Genomic DNA, 17,329 nt, shown 5'->3' on the forward strand with positions numbered 1-17,329 from the left:
GACTTAGGGTTCGATCCAGAGCCCTCAGCACTGGCCTTCCGCTGGTGCTGGGTGTTGCAAACGTGTTGTAAGGCAAGCCTGCAAGACTCACTGCTGGGCTCATCTCTGGTACTGGCTCAGTGCCAGCCTATGCTGAGCCAGCACCAACTGGAGACTTGTCACATGCCGCCTGGAGCTCGTCCCTTGATGGACGGCGAAGAGGTGAGTGGAGGCAGGAGGAGGCTTTCTGGGATGGGAAGAGATTGGGGGGAAGGCTGGGCAGGGGGAAGGGACAGGACTCCACCAGATCCAGAACCCCACATTGGGCCTCCTGGCCGGACACGGGGCTGCTTTACTCTGCACTGGTTAAATAACTGGTGCAGACTTGAATAACTCTATTGCGGGACCTGCTCCCTTCCTGGATGGAGCAGTGTCCCATTCCTCCAAATGTCCCCTTCCCCCGAGGAGCCACTATTGGCTGCCTGGTGAGCACTGGATGTGGAGAAGAAATGGCCTGGATTAGACAGACTATGCTTTATGCCACCCCACTGAGTATGCAGTGATTCAGCAAACACAAGTATTAAATGTCATGTTAAATCCACAAGTAGAATTTGTGATGGGCTTAGCGAACGCTTAGCCCCCTGCCATTGGTTGATTGCTGTCCTATGGAGTCACACAGAGGAAGACTGTGAGTTGGATACTTCCTCCCTAAGGGGTGGCTTGGCGGTCATGGGGCTGATGCTCAGAATTTGGCTAGTAGACTGTTATAATCAGGGCCCTGGTGGGACTTCGAGATGGATAAGGCAGCAATGCAGTTGTTTTTAGGGTAGGTGATTTGAGAGACAGAATAGAGTGAGAGATTTTCTATCCCACAGCTGTGAAAATATAAAATGCCTGCTATAGTTCAGTTCTTTCGTCACCTATGGAAATGGATGCATCTTCCTGTCTTTCCTCCAGTATTCTATGGTGGATTGTGAAAATGTATACAGCGAACATTCAGAAACCTGAAAAAGAATGAGGGTGGCTGATAATCGCATAACAGAAAAGCTGCAGAGATTATATTAGGGGGTAGCATCTGCCCAGTTACTTAAAAACGGAGAACATTGCCACTCTTAGAGTGATCCAGGAACATTCATTGCTCATACAGTTGAAAATCAGGACAACATTTCACATGGAAGCAAGCAAATATAATCTGATTCATCTTTCTTTTGTTCATTATCTTTGTATCGTTAATGCTTCAGAAACAAGACAAACACTCCCTTCTTTGCAGTTTGTTTAATTAAACAAAGACTGCTTATTATGCAATGAGTGGATACCATTTCCATGAATGGAGTTCATTAGTTAGAAATCACAATCTGCCCACTTCAGGCAAAGTTGCCTAAATGTATTGTTTATCCATTCCATTTACGAAAAAGATTCAAGATAAAGACAGAGCTATACACACTAAATTGCAAACCAGTCACTGTTTGCATTTTAAAATCTATGTATCAGAAAGTCTCAGTCAAATATATAAGCAATACTTTATAGGACAGTGTTTTGGTATCCACTATGTGGGTTGCGATCCAATTTCAGGTGGGTCCCCATTCATTTCAATATTTTATTTTTAATATATTAAACTTGATGTTACCATGGTATGTGACTGCATTTGGGGAAATGTTACAGACCTGTTCTTTTAACAAGCTACTATGTATATTCTTTTAACAATGATAGTCAATGGGACTTACTCCTGGGTAAGTGTGGGTAGGATTGCAGTCTACGATTGTTAAAAATTTTCCTGCTTGATGATGTCACTTCTAGTCATGACATCACTTCCAGTGGGTCCTGACAGATTCTCGTTCTAAAAAGTGGGTCCCAGTGCTCAATGTGTGAGTACCACAGATATAGGACATCACTCATGATAGTGATCTTTGATGATAACATCCAAAGATGACAGAGAGATGAAACATCCAAAGATGTTAAATTATTTCAAGATTGATTGATTGATTAAATGGTGATCCTTAAGACATTGTTAGGCAAGTTTCTCAATAGCCAAGGTACAGGCATGAATGTGTTAAATGAAATGTGGCACCTTGCACCAGTTCTCTGCACACATTCTAATTTTAGCACAATGATGTAGTGTAGTGTTTCCACTAAGGCAAACGTGTAGAACTGGGCAAAGATTTGCTAGTTGCCTTGTAACATATTGGTCAAATTGTGCTCCTAATCTGTAGTTGCATTATATCATGAGTCATTCAAAGGAAAGGGCAGAGTTTCCTGCTCAATTCATTATAGAAACAGAGTAACATTCAGCAGTAAAGGACAAGTAACAGGAATTTCACCTCTCAGGTAGAAGGCTTTTTCCCGTGTGATTTTTTTTCTTCTACTACATCATTATAAATAACCAGCTCTGACTGATTCAGCTTGGTCCCCGTCCCCCCACAAGCTACAGAGCTCTAAAGACAGATCATGTAGCAAAACGTCTGAAGAGTTCCAGCCGCATAGGTAGAAAAGATAGTTAAAACTGTTGTGCAGCAGTTCAGGGCACAATGTATTTAAATCTACTTTAACAATTTGTTCTAAAGTTCCTAATTACCGTAGACACTCGCCTATATGGCAATAAATTTGTGCCCCAAACTCACGGGAGAATCGGCCCCTCGTCTTATCTCCACAGTCAGCCAGTGGGTGGAGGGGGTGGGGGGCCATTTGCATTGGGGGCGGCTTGATAGGAGGATGGGCAGCTGCGCCTCCCCCAGCCTGCACCCTGCCTGTTGCACCTGGAACCTGGGAGGAGGCAGGGCATGGGGGTCAGCCTGCCCGCTGGCGCTCCCCCACACCCTCTCAGAGCCCTCCACACCCCGCCACAGCCCTGCCACCAGCAGGGGCACGGAGCACAGTGGGGGCATCCTGGCTGCAGCCACCACAGCCAGACCAACAGAGGGCAGGGAGTGCGTGGGGATCGTCCTGTGCTGCTCCCTGCCAGGTGCTCCCCAGTGCCTCCCTCCCTGCTGGCCACAGCTGCAGGGCCGCGCAGGTCATTCCGCGAGTGCTCCCTGCTCTCCGTTGGTCCGGTGAGCAGTGGCAGTAGCCAGGACACGCCCGCTCTGCTCCGCTCACTGCCCCCGCAGGCAGCGGGACTGTGGCAGGGAGTGCAGACGGAGGGCTGTGAGAGGCGAAGGAGCATCGCTGGTAGGCTGCCCTCGCATGCCCTGACCCCTCTGGGGCTCCTCCGAGGCTCCAGGCGTAACCGGCGGGTGCAGGCTGGGGGGAGGCACAGCTGCCCATCCTCCTACTAAGTCCCCAGGTGCAAATGGCCCCCTCTGCCCGGGTGACTGCCCTGCATGCCGTGGCTCCTCCGGTGCCAGGAACGATGAGGGGAGTGGCTGGGTGCAGGCTGGCAGGAGGTGTAGCTGCCAGGAACTCCACATGAGGCCCCGCTGCCCTTCCTCCACAGAGGGTCTACTTCCAAGTACATCAGGTCCAACTATGTGCAGCTGCACTTGCTCAGTCACTCCTTGTTGCTTGTCTCTCTGCTGCGAGCTGAATTGCACACTCCCAGTTGTGTGTTCTACATAGAGCCTTTGGCTTAAGGCACCAGGCACTTTAAAGGAGGATTTCATTAATGGTTCTACTGGTATGCTATTTCCAGTGTACTTAGAGCCCAATCCTAGGCTTGTCTACTCAGAAGTAAGTCCCATTAAAGTCAATGAGGCTTACTCCCAGGAAAGTGTGGATGGGATTGTGGCCTTACTCTGATAGTGTTTACAAATGGTTGTTGAGGGTACAATTTTAAAAATTAGTGAATAAAAATGTATCTTATGATCTATGAGATAGATCATAGTTTTTAATAAATTAGAGATTATTTTTAATAGTCTATATGTATATATATATATACATACTATGTATGTATACTATGTTTTTACTAAATTAGTAACTGTACAGTTCTTAGGTAACAATTACTGGTAGGTTATTTTTCAGGATCTGGCTCGGGTAAAATCAGACAAAATTAGTCAGACTCAGACACCCCCCTAAGTTTAACCCCCGACTTATTCGAGGGTCATATAAAATCCCATGATTTTTTTTTTAAATCAAAGCCTACCTTCATCTTGTCTGTGGGATCGACTTATAGGCGAGTGTCTGCGGTAGTTCTTAATGCTTAGGAAACTAAGCACCAAGTGAGCAGCTTGGTCAGAAAAATAAGTGCCAAGTATCCACACATTTATTCTCAGGCCAAAAATAAGAATGGTCAGGGTCAAAATGTACATGACATTAAATATATGTTGACTCTCTCTCTCTCTCTCTCTCTCTCTCTCTCTCTCTCTCTCTCTCTCTCTAATTCCATGATATCACCACAGAGGCATCGCTAGAGGGGAGGCGGTGCACTAAGTTTTGCAGAGAGCCTCTCTGCAGCATGCAAGCTGCCCTTCCCCCTCCCCTCGGGAGCCATTCACCTCCATTTCCCCCACCCCCCGCCCACATGGCTCCCAAGGGGAGGGGGAGGAGCCACTTGCACACTGCAGGGAGGCTCTCTGCAAAACTTAGTGCACCACCCCCCTCTAGCAACGCCTCTGAGATCATCAAAATTGATCTCTCTCTCTCTCTCTACTCATCAGACATGAGATGTTTCAGTCACACTGCATTTACTATCCGATTTTTCCCGCTGACTCTCCAATCACAGATCAGCTATCAGTTATCTAGTTAAATTTGCATTTAACAATAGAAGCTCCTGAATGCAGATAGAGATGCTCAGGAATATAATGATCCAGGAAGAGGCAGAGCAGTGAAACTGATAGTTCAGCCAAATGGCAGGGAACGCAGAAAGAGACAGATCTTGCACGAGAATACAGAAAACTAGAGAATCAGAAAAGAATCAGCTGGTTATTCACTCAAACAGGACCTTGTCAGAAGGGACACAATTAACATCATGTTTTGTCTTAAGTGCCCACGGCAGCCAGGAAAACACACATCATGCGCCCAAATTGATCTCAAGCCAAAATATAAATATCAGATGCCCTCTACTTTATTCTCAAGCAAGGAAATCAATATCCACCCTCACCAGCCAAGAAAACAAAAGTAGTCAGGAAAATACTGTAGTTATGGCAAATTGGAACAAAATGATTCCTATAACTGACAAGGGAGGAAAATACGGAAATCCTTCTCCTCCAGGAGTCAGTACATGCAGTGGATGGAAATCAGGCACATCACAGTTTCTCTTACTTGGCAATTGTGCCAGTGTATTTGAGATTTACAGGCCAAAGCTCTGGAAAGTTGGAGCTTTCTTGTTTACTTCTTGCTGAGTGGAATGCTGCCTACATGTTCCCCCTTAACTTTTTTTTTATTTTTAGTGCATTCATTTCTAATGTCTTTCACAAGCAGATGGTATGATGAATCTTCCACTTTCCTGCTCATGAGTCGACTTCCCAATTTCCATGCGATTCTGCCATAGTAAATGTGCCTCAATGAGCATGGAATGTTTGCCCTGTGTTGATGTGGGTTACAGCTAAGAGCTGAACGGTGTGACTTCCTGAGCAGGGTACCTCTACAGCACTGAACTGTAGAGCAGTGTTTCTCAACCAGTGGTATGGGTACCACCAGTGGTACTTGAGGAGGTATCTGATGGTACTCGTATGACCCCTGGATACCTGCCACCTGCCTGGATAACTGCCAGAGTAGACAGTTATCACCCTATTGCCCTTCTGAGCTCATGTTACAAACTTTTGGAGAAACTAATCACAAACAGAATTGGTCCTATAATAGATGAACACCTGCCTGTAGAACAAGCGGGTTTTCGACAAAATTGTAGCTGTGTTGACCAGGTGTTGACCTTGACAAGCTATATCGAGGCTGGCTTTCAAAGGGGTTTAAAAACTACAGTTGTATTTATCGACCTAACTGCGGCATATGACACCATGTGGAAGGAGGGACTGCTATATATATTGTGTCACATCATCCCATGTAAAAAACTGTATCAACTGGTCAACAACGTGCTAAGTGACAGATCTCTCCAGATCATAATATGGGACAATGCAAGTAAGGTAAGAAGGCTAAACAATGCCCTCCCACAAGGCTCTGTAATGGCACCCACACTGTTTAACCTGTACATTTCAGACCTGCTAGTAACAAGGAGACGTAAATTTGGACATGCCGACGACTTGGCTCTAGCAGTGCAGGGAAAAAACATGGAGGTGCTGGATGGCCTCCTCTCAGAAGACCCCAAGATCCTGGGAAAATATTTCGCTGACTGGAGGTTAATACCCAGTATCAGCAAAAAGGTGACTACATGCTTCCACCTTAACAATAAATTAGTTAATGCAGCCCCAAAGGTCTATCTAAATAACAACCTACTCCTTTACAATCCTCATCCAAAATATCTTGGAGTAACTTTGGACCGGACTCTCTCTTATAAGCCATACCTCGAGAACACGGTCGCAAAAATCAATACCAGGAACAACATATTCCAGAAATTAATAGGAACAAGATGGGGAGCTTCAGACACTGCTCTCAGAACATCAGCATTAGGACTGATCAACCCGGCAGCAGAATACTGTGCTCCAGTATGGCTTAACAGCTGTCATACTAGCAAGATCGATGCCAGATTAAATGAAACCATGAGGATCGTAAGCGGCTGTATAAGACCCACTTCTGTCTGTTGGGTCCCCATTTTGAGCCACATAACACCACCAGCCCTACAGAGACAAGAGGCTTTAGTGAAAGAATATGGAAAAATCACCAGCAACCACTTTTACCAGTCCATGCCAATCTTCCTCATCTATCGATCAGTAGACTTAAATCCAGGAAGCCTTCTCTGGCACTTGCACAACCTCTGCACAACAATTTTAACATCAATGCCCAATGGAAAGCTCAATGGGTAGTCGAACGCCTACACTTAAGGTGCCAGGTTTCAACTTATCTCGCCAGCACTGGAAAACTTTGAATAGGATCCGTACCCTACATTGTGTTAGTCAGGACTCAATTTTAAAATGGGGGCTAGTATCTAACCCACAGTGTGATTGTGGGTTCTCCTGCCAAACCATATACCACATTGTGTCTGGCTGCAAACTGAGGGCATATACTGACCCATGGTCTGACTTTTTCAATGAAGGTAACTCTGTCCTTGAATGGCTGGATGAATTGGATATTGACATTTGATCTAGTCTAATTGATATATGTCCATGTATTATATGCCATACGCTAAATAAATAAACCTGCCACCCAGTTTAGAGACCAGGAACATGACACAACAGACAGTGATAGGAGGCTCCAAAGCATGCTTTTCCATCCACCCTGAGCCTCTTACCTGTGTTCGTTGCAACTTGTAGCACATCTGGCTTCCCAACCCAGAAATAACCAGCAATGTTGTCATCGCCAGTTACTTCTGGTGGTACTTTGAATAGGTGGGCCATGTGAAGTGGCACAGCAAAGGACAAATGTTAAGAAGCACTGCTGTAGAGGGACGGGCTGACACCTAGGAGAGCAGCACTTATTTTGCATGCAGAAGGTCCCAGGTTCTATCCATGGCAAGGTAGATACAGCTGGGGAAAACCCTTGGCTGAAACCTTGTAGAGCCCGGCAGGAAGTCTAGACAATACAGAACTAGGGGAACTCAATAAAAGGCTGTTTCATACATTCATAGGCTCCCCAGCATTCTGTTTTCTACAGTTACACTTGGCAGTAGTGGCACAAAGAAATCCCGCACTTTGTGTGTGTGCTTCATAGAATTGGTATTTGGTCTGCTAGATTGTCTTTAGATTTCTCTGTTTTATTTTGTCCTTTTTTTTAGCGACATACATATTCAAGAGATACGTAATGGCCATTTAGGCCTTGCTCCAATGTTTAACTATGCCTTCAAGTATCATTCTTTGAACTCAGTGGAGGGTGTACAGATAACATCCATACTCAGGTGCCCATCTGATTTATGCCTGTGGTTCCTCATTTAGATAGGAATAAGCATGCCGATCTTCTCTGGAACGGGGCATTTGGATTGCTTGTCTAGGCCTGTTTCTTTATCTAAATATTTTTTAAATTGGAAGAATTTAAGGACATGAGGCATTGCAAACAAAGCATAACTCTAAGTACCCTGGTGCAAAAATCACAGCAGCCCATCTTGAATAGTAAGGAATGATATAAAAAACACAGAAAAAATTAAAACTGGGGATGGGAGGCAAGATTTTAAACCAAACTACGGCTGTCGATCAAGAGCTGTTTAGGATGCCCAGTGGAACCTCTGACTTCCTCCTTCTGAGTGGCAGTTCCTTGTGCCATACAGACGGCACTTGCTCCCAGTGTGGAAGGGATTGTCACTCCCGAATCGGTCTTTTCAGCCATACTAGATGCTGTTCTAGAACCACCACTCAGAGCTTGATACCATAGTCTTTCGAGACTGAAGGTTGCCAGCTGCTGATCACAAATGGCTTTTCAACTTTCAAGTTTGAAAAGCAGTTTGTGATACTACACTAAGATCTGTCTCCCCCAAGGAAGGACGCAGAGGTTCCACTGGGCATGCCTAGACCCTTGGATACCAGTCATTTTTTAATAGGGACTGTCAGGGTTCAGAGCCACCTAAGAGCCAGCCCCCAGGCTGGGTAGCAGCAGCAGAGGGGGGAGGGAGCCTGCCTTAGCCCCTGTGGCTTGCAGGGGAAATGGAGCCACAGGGATGCCACGGCAGACCTCACACCCACCTGGAGGGCAGTAACGAGGCCAGTAACAAGGCCAGAGGAGACTGGCCTGTGGACTCCTGGGAGCAAGCCACAGTGAGCCATGACTGGGCACTCAGTGGCAAACCTGCCCTGTTCCTGAGCCCAGTGCTGGGGCCGTGGGAGACCAAGACAGTCCCTGACCAGTTGGGTGGACCTGTCGCAGGTGGCATGAAGCTCCAGGGCTTGCTATTGCCCCCTTACCTGCCAGTCTGTAGGAGCAACACCACCCACAAGCCCAGTCTACTCCAGGGGTGAGGGGGTGGGCAACAGTCCCTGCAGCCCGGCTGTCAGGCAGAGTAGGAAGGAGAGGCACAGGTGAGAAGAGGGAAAGAAGGTTCAGGTGGCCACATTATAACCCTCACAGAGAGGAAGGGGCGAAGCCTAAGGGGGCTGGTCTCCAGCATAAAGCCCAGCCTGGCCAGGGATGAAGGCAGGACTGGCTAGCCTACTGGCTGGAGCAGGTGCTGGCTAGCCTATGAGCCAAAGCAGCCTGGGGCTGTGAGAGTACCAGGTGGTGGGGGAGAAGGACCTAAGTGAGGCAACCCCCTTCTCTCACAACCCTACTGAAGGCACTTGGGCCAGGCCCACATTGCTGAAGTCAGACCTTGCGGTGCCCTGCAGCTGTGACTAAAGGGGTCCCCTGGGTTCCAGGCCTGACAGGGATACAATATTGGGTAAAGGCAGAAGTCTCTAACATAGCGTTGGCAACTTCCTTTGGTTGGACTATTAATTGCAAAGGACTCATGGCAAAGGGTTCCCTAAAATGGCTAAAAACAACAAAACTTCAATGGGATATAGCCAAAGAAGCTAAGATGGAAGGAAGCTTGTGGAAGGAACCTTTTTATGCTCTAGCTATTAGGACTTGTTTTGCAATGGGAAATTACTCCATCCATTTGAGCTTCCTTCATCTACTGGCCAAAACATGGACTCCAAAGAGGAACAAATGGCACACCAGGCTGGTCAAGTAGAACACCACTGGGTTTCACTTCAGTTTTCTAGTACATAGCTCTTCCACGAAGGTGTAAGCAGAACTGCTGTGCAGATGAAGAGGTTTTCTACTCATAGAAAAGCAAGATACTTGATCCAAGGCAATGGTGGCTAGATTAAACCAATGTTTCGTTTGGTATAAAACCAAGCAGCTCATTGAAAACACTGAAGTTAAAAGTAAAAAATAATCAGAAGATTATAGAAATAGAACTGTTTGTACAAAATTTGCTAAATGAAAAGGCTGCTAATTAAAATATGCATTTTGTTGAGGTTGAGACCAGGGGAGGAGGGGAGGAAAAAAAGTTTGCCTTCTCTGCTAACTTTGAATAGCCTGCTCTTTTGTGGTGAGTTGTATGTATGTATACCTTTAAGGGCCTAATCCTAAGCTTGCTGAGCACACTGAGCTCCAGCACCAGTGCTGGGTGTCACAAATGTGCTGTAAGGCACATCCACAGCAACTAGGAGGAGGGGCTGTTGGCACTGGGCCTCAGAGCCGAGTAGAGTCACCACAGGAGCATCCAAAGATAAGTCATGAGGGGTGACTGGCCCAGGAGGGGGAGTGGGACTAGCCTATCCTGCATGTTGGGCTGCAAAGCCTAACACAGAGGTTCTCCAGTCTGCACCAGCAAAACAGCCAGTGCACACCCAAGGAGCTCCATTGCAAGGCCTGTGCCCTTGCTCAGAGGAAGGGGACAAATGGCCCCTTTGTCTGAGGAGACACCTCTGGTGGGCTTCACAGGGCCACAGGATACAGTGGTCGCCATTTTGGCACTGCTGCACCCAGCAGCCCTGCTGGGGATAGGATTGGGCTGCCCATGACTCAATAATTATAACTTATTTATGCCACAACAAATGCTTGGTTGTTTCTTTCTTGCATTCTGACGTATTCTGTCAAGACAGTTTGGAAGATATTGAATTTTTCCTGAACACAAACCATGATATGGCCTATGATTGCTATGATGTGCTATGATATGATTGCTTTAATATGATACGTAAGTATAATTTTCAGGAAAATATGTGATGGTCCCTAGGCTGTTGCAAAGGTACCATCTCTATGTGCTATGATGCCAGCAGCTCATTTTTAAATAAATCCCCCACAATATAGTTTCCATATGCCATCTGCAGTTAAAATATAATACTTTGCAGTACCAAAAAACCCGTAAAGCAGCTGTTTGCAAAGCATTTAAGCAAATGGCTGATTTTAAATAACGACGCAAAATCCTTCATGACTACTTTCATTGAAAGTAGTCATGAAAGACTTTCATTGAAGGGTGCTGCAGTTAGTTCTTATAGTCTAGAAATCTGCTTTTGCTGTTAATATTATATTTCCATGTATGGTTGTAAGCTGGATTAGGGAGGTGCCTGATCTTTGGTTTAATAATTTCAGGAAATTGTAGCTAGGTCAACTGTGACACACTATCAGGTTGTAACTCTGATTTCCTGAATCCATTCATAAGAGGAGCTGCCTTCAGTAAATCAGCATCCTAGTGGAAGTGACAGAAGTCTTTTCCCAGGAGAGAAAAAAAGTTTTTAATTCAGCGGAAGGAAGGAAATGAACTTAGCTGTTACAATAGGAGAGATCAAGGCCTCGTGCCAGTTTCTTTTATTTCAGAGTTGGCATCTTTAAATGAAAATTAGTAAGTTGATATGCAATCCTGGCAAGACAGAGAGTATTAATACTGGGAGGACTGACTGAGGGAAGTTCGTGTTGCAGACAGGATCACATGGCCTTTGAAAACTGATACTTGGTTGGACCCGGTACTCTTGAGCCCACTGTTGCTTCTATATTCCCAAACAGCTGTTGTGGTCAAAAATCTCTTCTAACATCTTTGACTGGTTTACTAGTCATGGCGGCTGTTAGATGATAATGACCTGACCACAGAGACATATGCTTTGTTAATATGCTCTCTGAGGAGTGGCAGCCACTGAAAAGGGAGGCAAGTCACTAGTGGCTGAACTGATTAAAAATACAGGTAGCAGTGCCTGGAAACTATCACTCCACAGGTTTCTACATGGATGCGTCCACGTCATCCCCATGTTTTGAACAGGATTGGGCCCTTAGTGTAATAGTGCAATTATTAATGGGATGTTTTAGGGTTTGTCAGTAGCAGATGATACAGTGGGGCCAAGTTATTACTTTAAAGTCATATGGCATGTGAGGAAGGAGTATACCTGATCTACCCGGTCAGTCGAAAATGGTACAGGCCAGAAACAAATTCTCAGGGCGCAATCCTAACCCCTTATGTCAGTGCTTTCCAGCACTGTCATGTCAGTGTTGGAAAGTACTGACATAAGGGGTTAGGATTGCGTCCAGTTGTGTAGAGCTGCTGCTTCTTCTTAACACATGCAACCTTCCTCCCCCCAGGTGTGAGATGTTTCAATCACAATGCGTTTCATATCAGGTTAAGAACATAAGAAGAGCCCTGCTGAATCAGGCAAAAGGCCTATCTAGTCCAGCTTCCTGTATCTCACAGTGGCCCACCAAATGCTTCAGGGAGCACACAAGACAACAAAACACAGCCTGCATCCTGGTGCCCTCCCCTGCATCTGGTTGTCTAAAATAACCGATTGGCTATCAGATAAAATTTAACCACAGAGGCCATTAAAAGGCACATAGAAGTGCTCAGGAATACAATGACAGTGGAAGGCAAGGCATGATTTGTGCAGCTAAGCAAGTGGGGGTGTGGAAAGAGTCAAACCAGAATACAGAAAAACAGAGGCTCTCATAATAGGACAACCAGAGAGTTGTTCACTGAAGCGGGACCCTGTAAGCAATATACAACTAACGTATGTTGTATCTATTTTGACCTTAAAATTATAACACTTAAGCCTGCAGTGGCTCAAACTTCTGTTTGGGCAACAGCTGCTAAAGTGGCCCTCTTGGATCAGACTGCCTATTTCTTTAATATTTTCTGAATTTACCAATCATCTTTTCCTATAATACATTGCATCATAACTGGAAGACATACAAGGCCAAATAAAAGCACGTACTGTACTGTATGTGAGCGATCGTAATCTCATATCTTAGTAGTGCTGCCACAACTTGAATGTACTACAGCTGTGTGGTACAGATTTAACAAAGCATCTTTCTTCTCTTGATTGATTCTCCTTTGTAAGCTGTTGTCAAAATGTTCCCTAGTTGATCTACATGAAAGGCAACCCAGCAATATTGGAATGCCTGGGAAACAGCAGAATATAACAGCAAATACTGACTCATCTTCATTAAGGGAAAATCCATCTTCATCAGTTAGGCAGCTTATTATCTTTGTTCTAATATAACTTGGCTGCACGGTTCCATCAACTACAGCTGTAGTCAAATACGGTTGATATTGCCTGTATTTAGCTTGTGGCAAAGCACTACGTATGTTCAGTTAGTATTTTGCTCCCAGAAAGAATCTCTTCTGTCCAACCTATCTCATCAGTGTGCAAAATCCTAACATCCTGGGAGATGTAGAAGCCACAAACTGCAGTTTATGGAGTGGGTAGACTGGAAAATGTGGGAATCTGAGATGCATTAAGTCCTGGGGGGACTAGGCTCCATAGGTTCACCAGCTGGTAGAAGATGCATTCCCTCCTTCTATGTTAAGCCTGCGTGGGGATCAAGATGTAAAGGAAGCAAATGCAAGTATGACAGAAAGGCTCATTCCCCTCAGTGATGTGCCCCATGGCCATGCCTCTCTACATCCACTGCTTAACTGTAAAGGTAGGCTCTGAATTCAGGAAGAGTTTCTCCTTGAATTCAAGAACACTGGTTGCCCAGGATTGTAAATCGCAAGGAGAACCGCGAAAGATGAGGGTGAGAATGGCCAAGAAGCATATCAGTATGGGGGTGCTGCTAGTGACTACCATTCATCCCCTTACGTGTTGGCCCTGCACAGAAACACAGTGTAGTAGCATAGCTTGGGGGGGGCAATAAGTTAGTACTGCTGGCCTCAGAAAACGCTGTATAAGCAGCCCCTCCCACGCACTGTTGGAGCCATTCCAGGCAGTGACAGCAACAGGTAGGAGATGACTTTTGGTTTAGTGAGTGCCTGTGTGTTGCCGTCATTGCCCAGAATGGCACCAACAGTAAGTGAGAGGGGCTGCTTGCACGGCACATTGTAGTGCCTGCAGTACTTACCATTTTGTCATCCCCCACCAGCTATGCTACTGCCACAATGTATGAAGAGACCTCAGCTGTAAGGTTTTTGACAAAGAATATTAAAAGGTTGATGGATACTACCAAAGCAGCAAAGGTTGAAGAAACATCTGTATCCTCCACCGTTTCACACATGTAAATAGAAACATGACTTCTATTCTCATACTATGCCTTGGTCGCTCCCAGATTGGATTCCGATAATGAGCTAGGAAAATGAACAACTGTGGCCAGAACTCAAGACGCACCAACCAAAGCTGCTACAAGACTCTCCTATGCCACCAGTGCCTGACCACCTGGGAACAGGTGGAGTAGGAGCACCCCACAAGTTCGCAAACTCGATTTGCAAAGGGGAGTAGGAACCTGTCCAAAACAGACTGAACACTTTCGCCTAGGAACTGAGATTTGAGATTAGCAGAACAAGAAAAGGATGCTAGCTTCTCTCTGTGTGTGGTATATTAATTCACTGAGATGATGGGAGAGCTCCGGAATAGTCTCTGGCAAAGGGCCCCCACACCTCTAATCTAGCTTGGCTCCTGTACTGCAAAAGTAACACATCTTGAAAGGTGATGTGTGCAAATTCACACAGTACTGTATTACATAATGTGAACTCTTCGTACATGCATTCCTGCAAATCCACATTAGCAGCGCCATTTCTTCTACAGGCAGCTTTCAGCACCCTCCAGATGTTGATGTGACACTACTTTGAGCGGTTTTCCTTTGCTACACATGGAGCCCATCTGTATAGGTATACAACATGCCAACAGATCATCTCTCCCCCCCCCCGACCACGGCAGTGATTCGCTATGCTGCATTTCAGAGAGCTACTCAAAGGACGTTGTGTGAAATTTCAACAAAATCTCAAGCTATGTTTTCTCAAGCGTCCTCCAAAACCCAACAATTTGCAGATACTGCCATCATTATGAAATGCCAACTTTCCAGCTAGACCAAACAATGTGAATGGGCAGAAAGAAAAACAAACCCTCTCAAGCACCAAATGTAGACAGACGACAGTGGAATTCCATTCACACTTTGTTTGCCTGTCACTGCGGCAGGGTGGTGACAAGCTATTTCATTTGCTTAACCTGGTATAAAAATAAAGATGGAAGAAAATGTTGGGTTACCTTGTGTTTAAAGATGGGGCATGTACAAACAAGAACTATTGCAATTACATGTACCGTGGAATAAAATGAACTGATATCCAAGTAAAACAAACCGCAAGGATAATTGGGCAATCTGACCTGCTTTATCAGGTGAGATTCTTATATATCAGAGTGCAGTGGAAGAGGAGGTGCAGCTCAGTAGAAAACCATCAACTTTGCATGCTGAAAATGGCAAATTCAATCTCTGGTATCTCCAAGAATACCAAAGAAAAATCTTTGCCTGAAACCTTAGAGAGCCACTGCCAGGCTGTGCTAATATTAAGCGAGGTCTAAGGCAAGTGTCCTGTGCTTGAATGAAGGGCATATTCAGCTTTCTGCAAGAAAATAAAGGGACAAAAACAGAAAATGGAAAGCAAATTCAGCAGGAAATTAACAAGGGAGATTGGAAGAGGGAAGTACCCATACTGTTTACTAGTCTTTGGGGGGCAAAGGGTGGCAATGGCACCATAGCTATTGCGCTGCCACCTCAAAGAAGGAACTTTTAAATGTACCGGGGGGGGTAACTTTGGCCATTCAGAGGGTTTGGGGGCTTGCAGGACCCTCTGCAGGCCTCCCCACTGCTGAGAAAGGCTTTATCTCCAAATGCAACCTGGTTTGGAATCGCAAATCCAGAGGTGGGTCGCAATTGGAGAAAAGAGCAGCAGGGAGGCCTTTCTCAGCAGCAGAGAGGCCTGCAGAAGGCTGTGAGTCCCTGTGCCTTCCAGATGGTCAGAGCTACTCCCAGGTAGTTTTAAAAGCCCCTTCTTCACAGTGGCAGTGTGATTGCTGCAGTACCGCGATCCCAGACATTTCGTGGCCACTTCCCTTAAAGGGGGATTGCCTTCTCCTGGTTCCCCCGGTGGGTCACAACCCAACAGTTTGAGAACCACTGGAGTAGGCTACAGTGATGGCCCAGCATGGCCACAATGTGCACCAGTGCTGTTAGGAAACTGCCATCTGACTCTGAAAGCAACTGCCTTAGCCCAGTGGCATATAGATATCAGGCTACACATCCTTCAGTAAGTTTACACATTGTTCTTACTGAGTTTTGCCCTGTGCCTTTTATAGCCACTTGCTTTCCAGACAACAGCAGGGGATAATGCTTATCTCTCCACTATGCTATGGCAGGCTTCACCTCAAATTCTTGCATACTAGCCTTTGTTAAAGGCACAGAAGCAGACCAAGCGTGTGTGTGTGTGTGTGTGTGTGTGTGTGTGTTTGCCCCTCACCATCTTGCCCACCGTGTTGAGAAAGGGGACGGTACAGATGACCAGAAAACCTACGATGATGGTGGTCACATTAAAAGAAACAAGAAACACTGAGCAAGCAGAGTGAGTTTATTTAGAAAGTGGAGGAGCCTGATGTCATCTGCAGAAAATGCTCACTCTGGCGCAGGTCTCTAAAATACAAGGCACACATGTTAACGCAGGGTGTGTTTTCTCATTTGAAAATGCACAGCCTTTACAAATTAATAACACTGGCTGCAATGCTGGAAGGAACCCAAGAATTATATAATTTATCAGCCCTCCCCCCCCCCCATATCCTTAGACAGCCTGGAGATTGCTTCACTCCTGAGGCTACACTGCTACAGTTTCATTTGAACAGCTCACCTCTGACCTCTGCCCACCAGCTCAAATGGTTTAGCTCATACACAAAAACTCGTTAGGTCATTCTGACTGACAAGGTATAGAAAATGCCCAGTATGACACTTTCTTGTGAAAACAAAAGCTTGCTTGCTGCAATGATGACTCTGGGACTAGAAAAGCCCAAACTGCTTTGAGAAATATGGTGCCAATGACCAAAAGTTGTTTATGCAGCTGAAAATTAGATAATAAATTATTGTTACGTTTCAGTTAATTCAAGCAACTTCTTGGTTAGACTGCTTCAGATCCAGAGAATGCCTGTTGAGAAAACAATATTTTTGTTTCTAGAAATTAGGTCCAGGTTGGAAGATTAAAAAATACACTGGGTATGATACCGTGGCAACTTTGTCTTCCACATAAATAAACCCCACATGTATGCATATTAATAGGCGGCTGGGTGTGTTCTTCATTTTTAAGACTTGCAAGCTTAGGAAAATATAAAAGGGGTGCTTGTAGTTCTTTCATGCCCCAATCCTATCCCCCTCCCCCAGTGGCATAACTAGCATTGCGCCGGCAGAGGCTGCTTTACGGCTGCCATAAAACTGCCTCCACCTACAAACGCAGCAGGCCTACAGGTGGGGAGGCTGCAGCAGCTTCCCATGCACCAGCAGATTCACTGACACCTGCTAGAACAGGTAAGCCCGTGCAGAGGGTTGAAGGGAGATGGAGAGGGCGTTGAGCGGGATAGGCAGGAAGAACATCCTGTAGAACGCCTGGGAAGGAGGGCAGATCAGTCCCAGGAGATGGGCAGAATCTGTGACAGTGGCACAC

The sequence above is a fragment of the Tiliqua scincoides genome, chromosome 3 (assembly GCF_035046505.1).
Source record: "Tiliqua scincoides isolate rTilSci1 chromosome 3, rTilSci1.hap2, whole genome shotgun sequence".
Lineage (NCBI taxonomy): Eukaryota > Metazoa > Chordata > Lepidosauria > Squamata > Scincidae > Tiliqua > Tiliqua scincoides.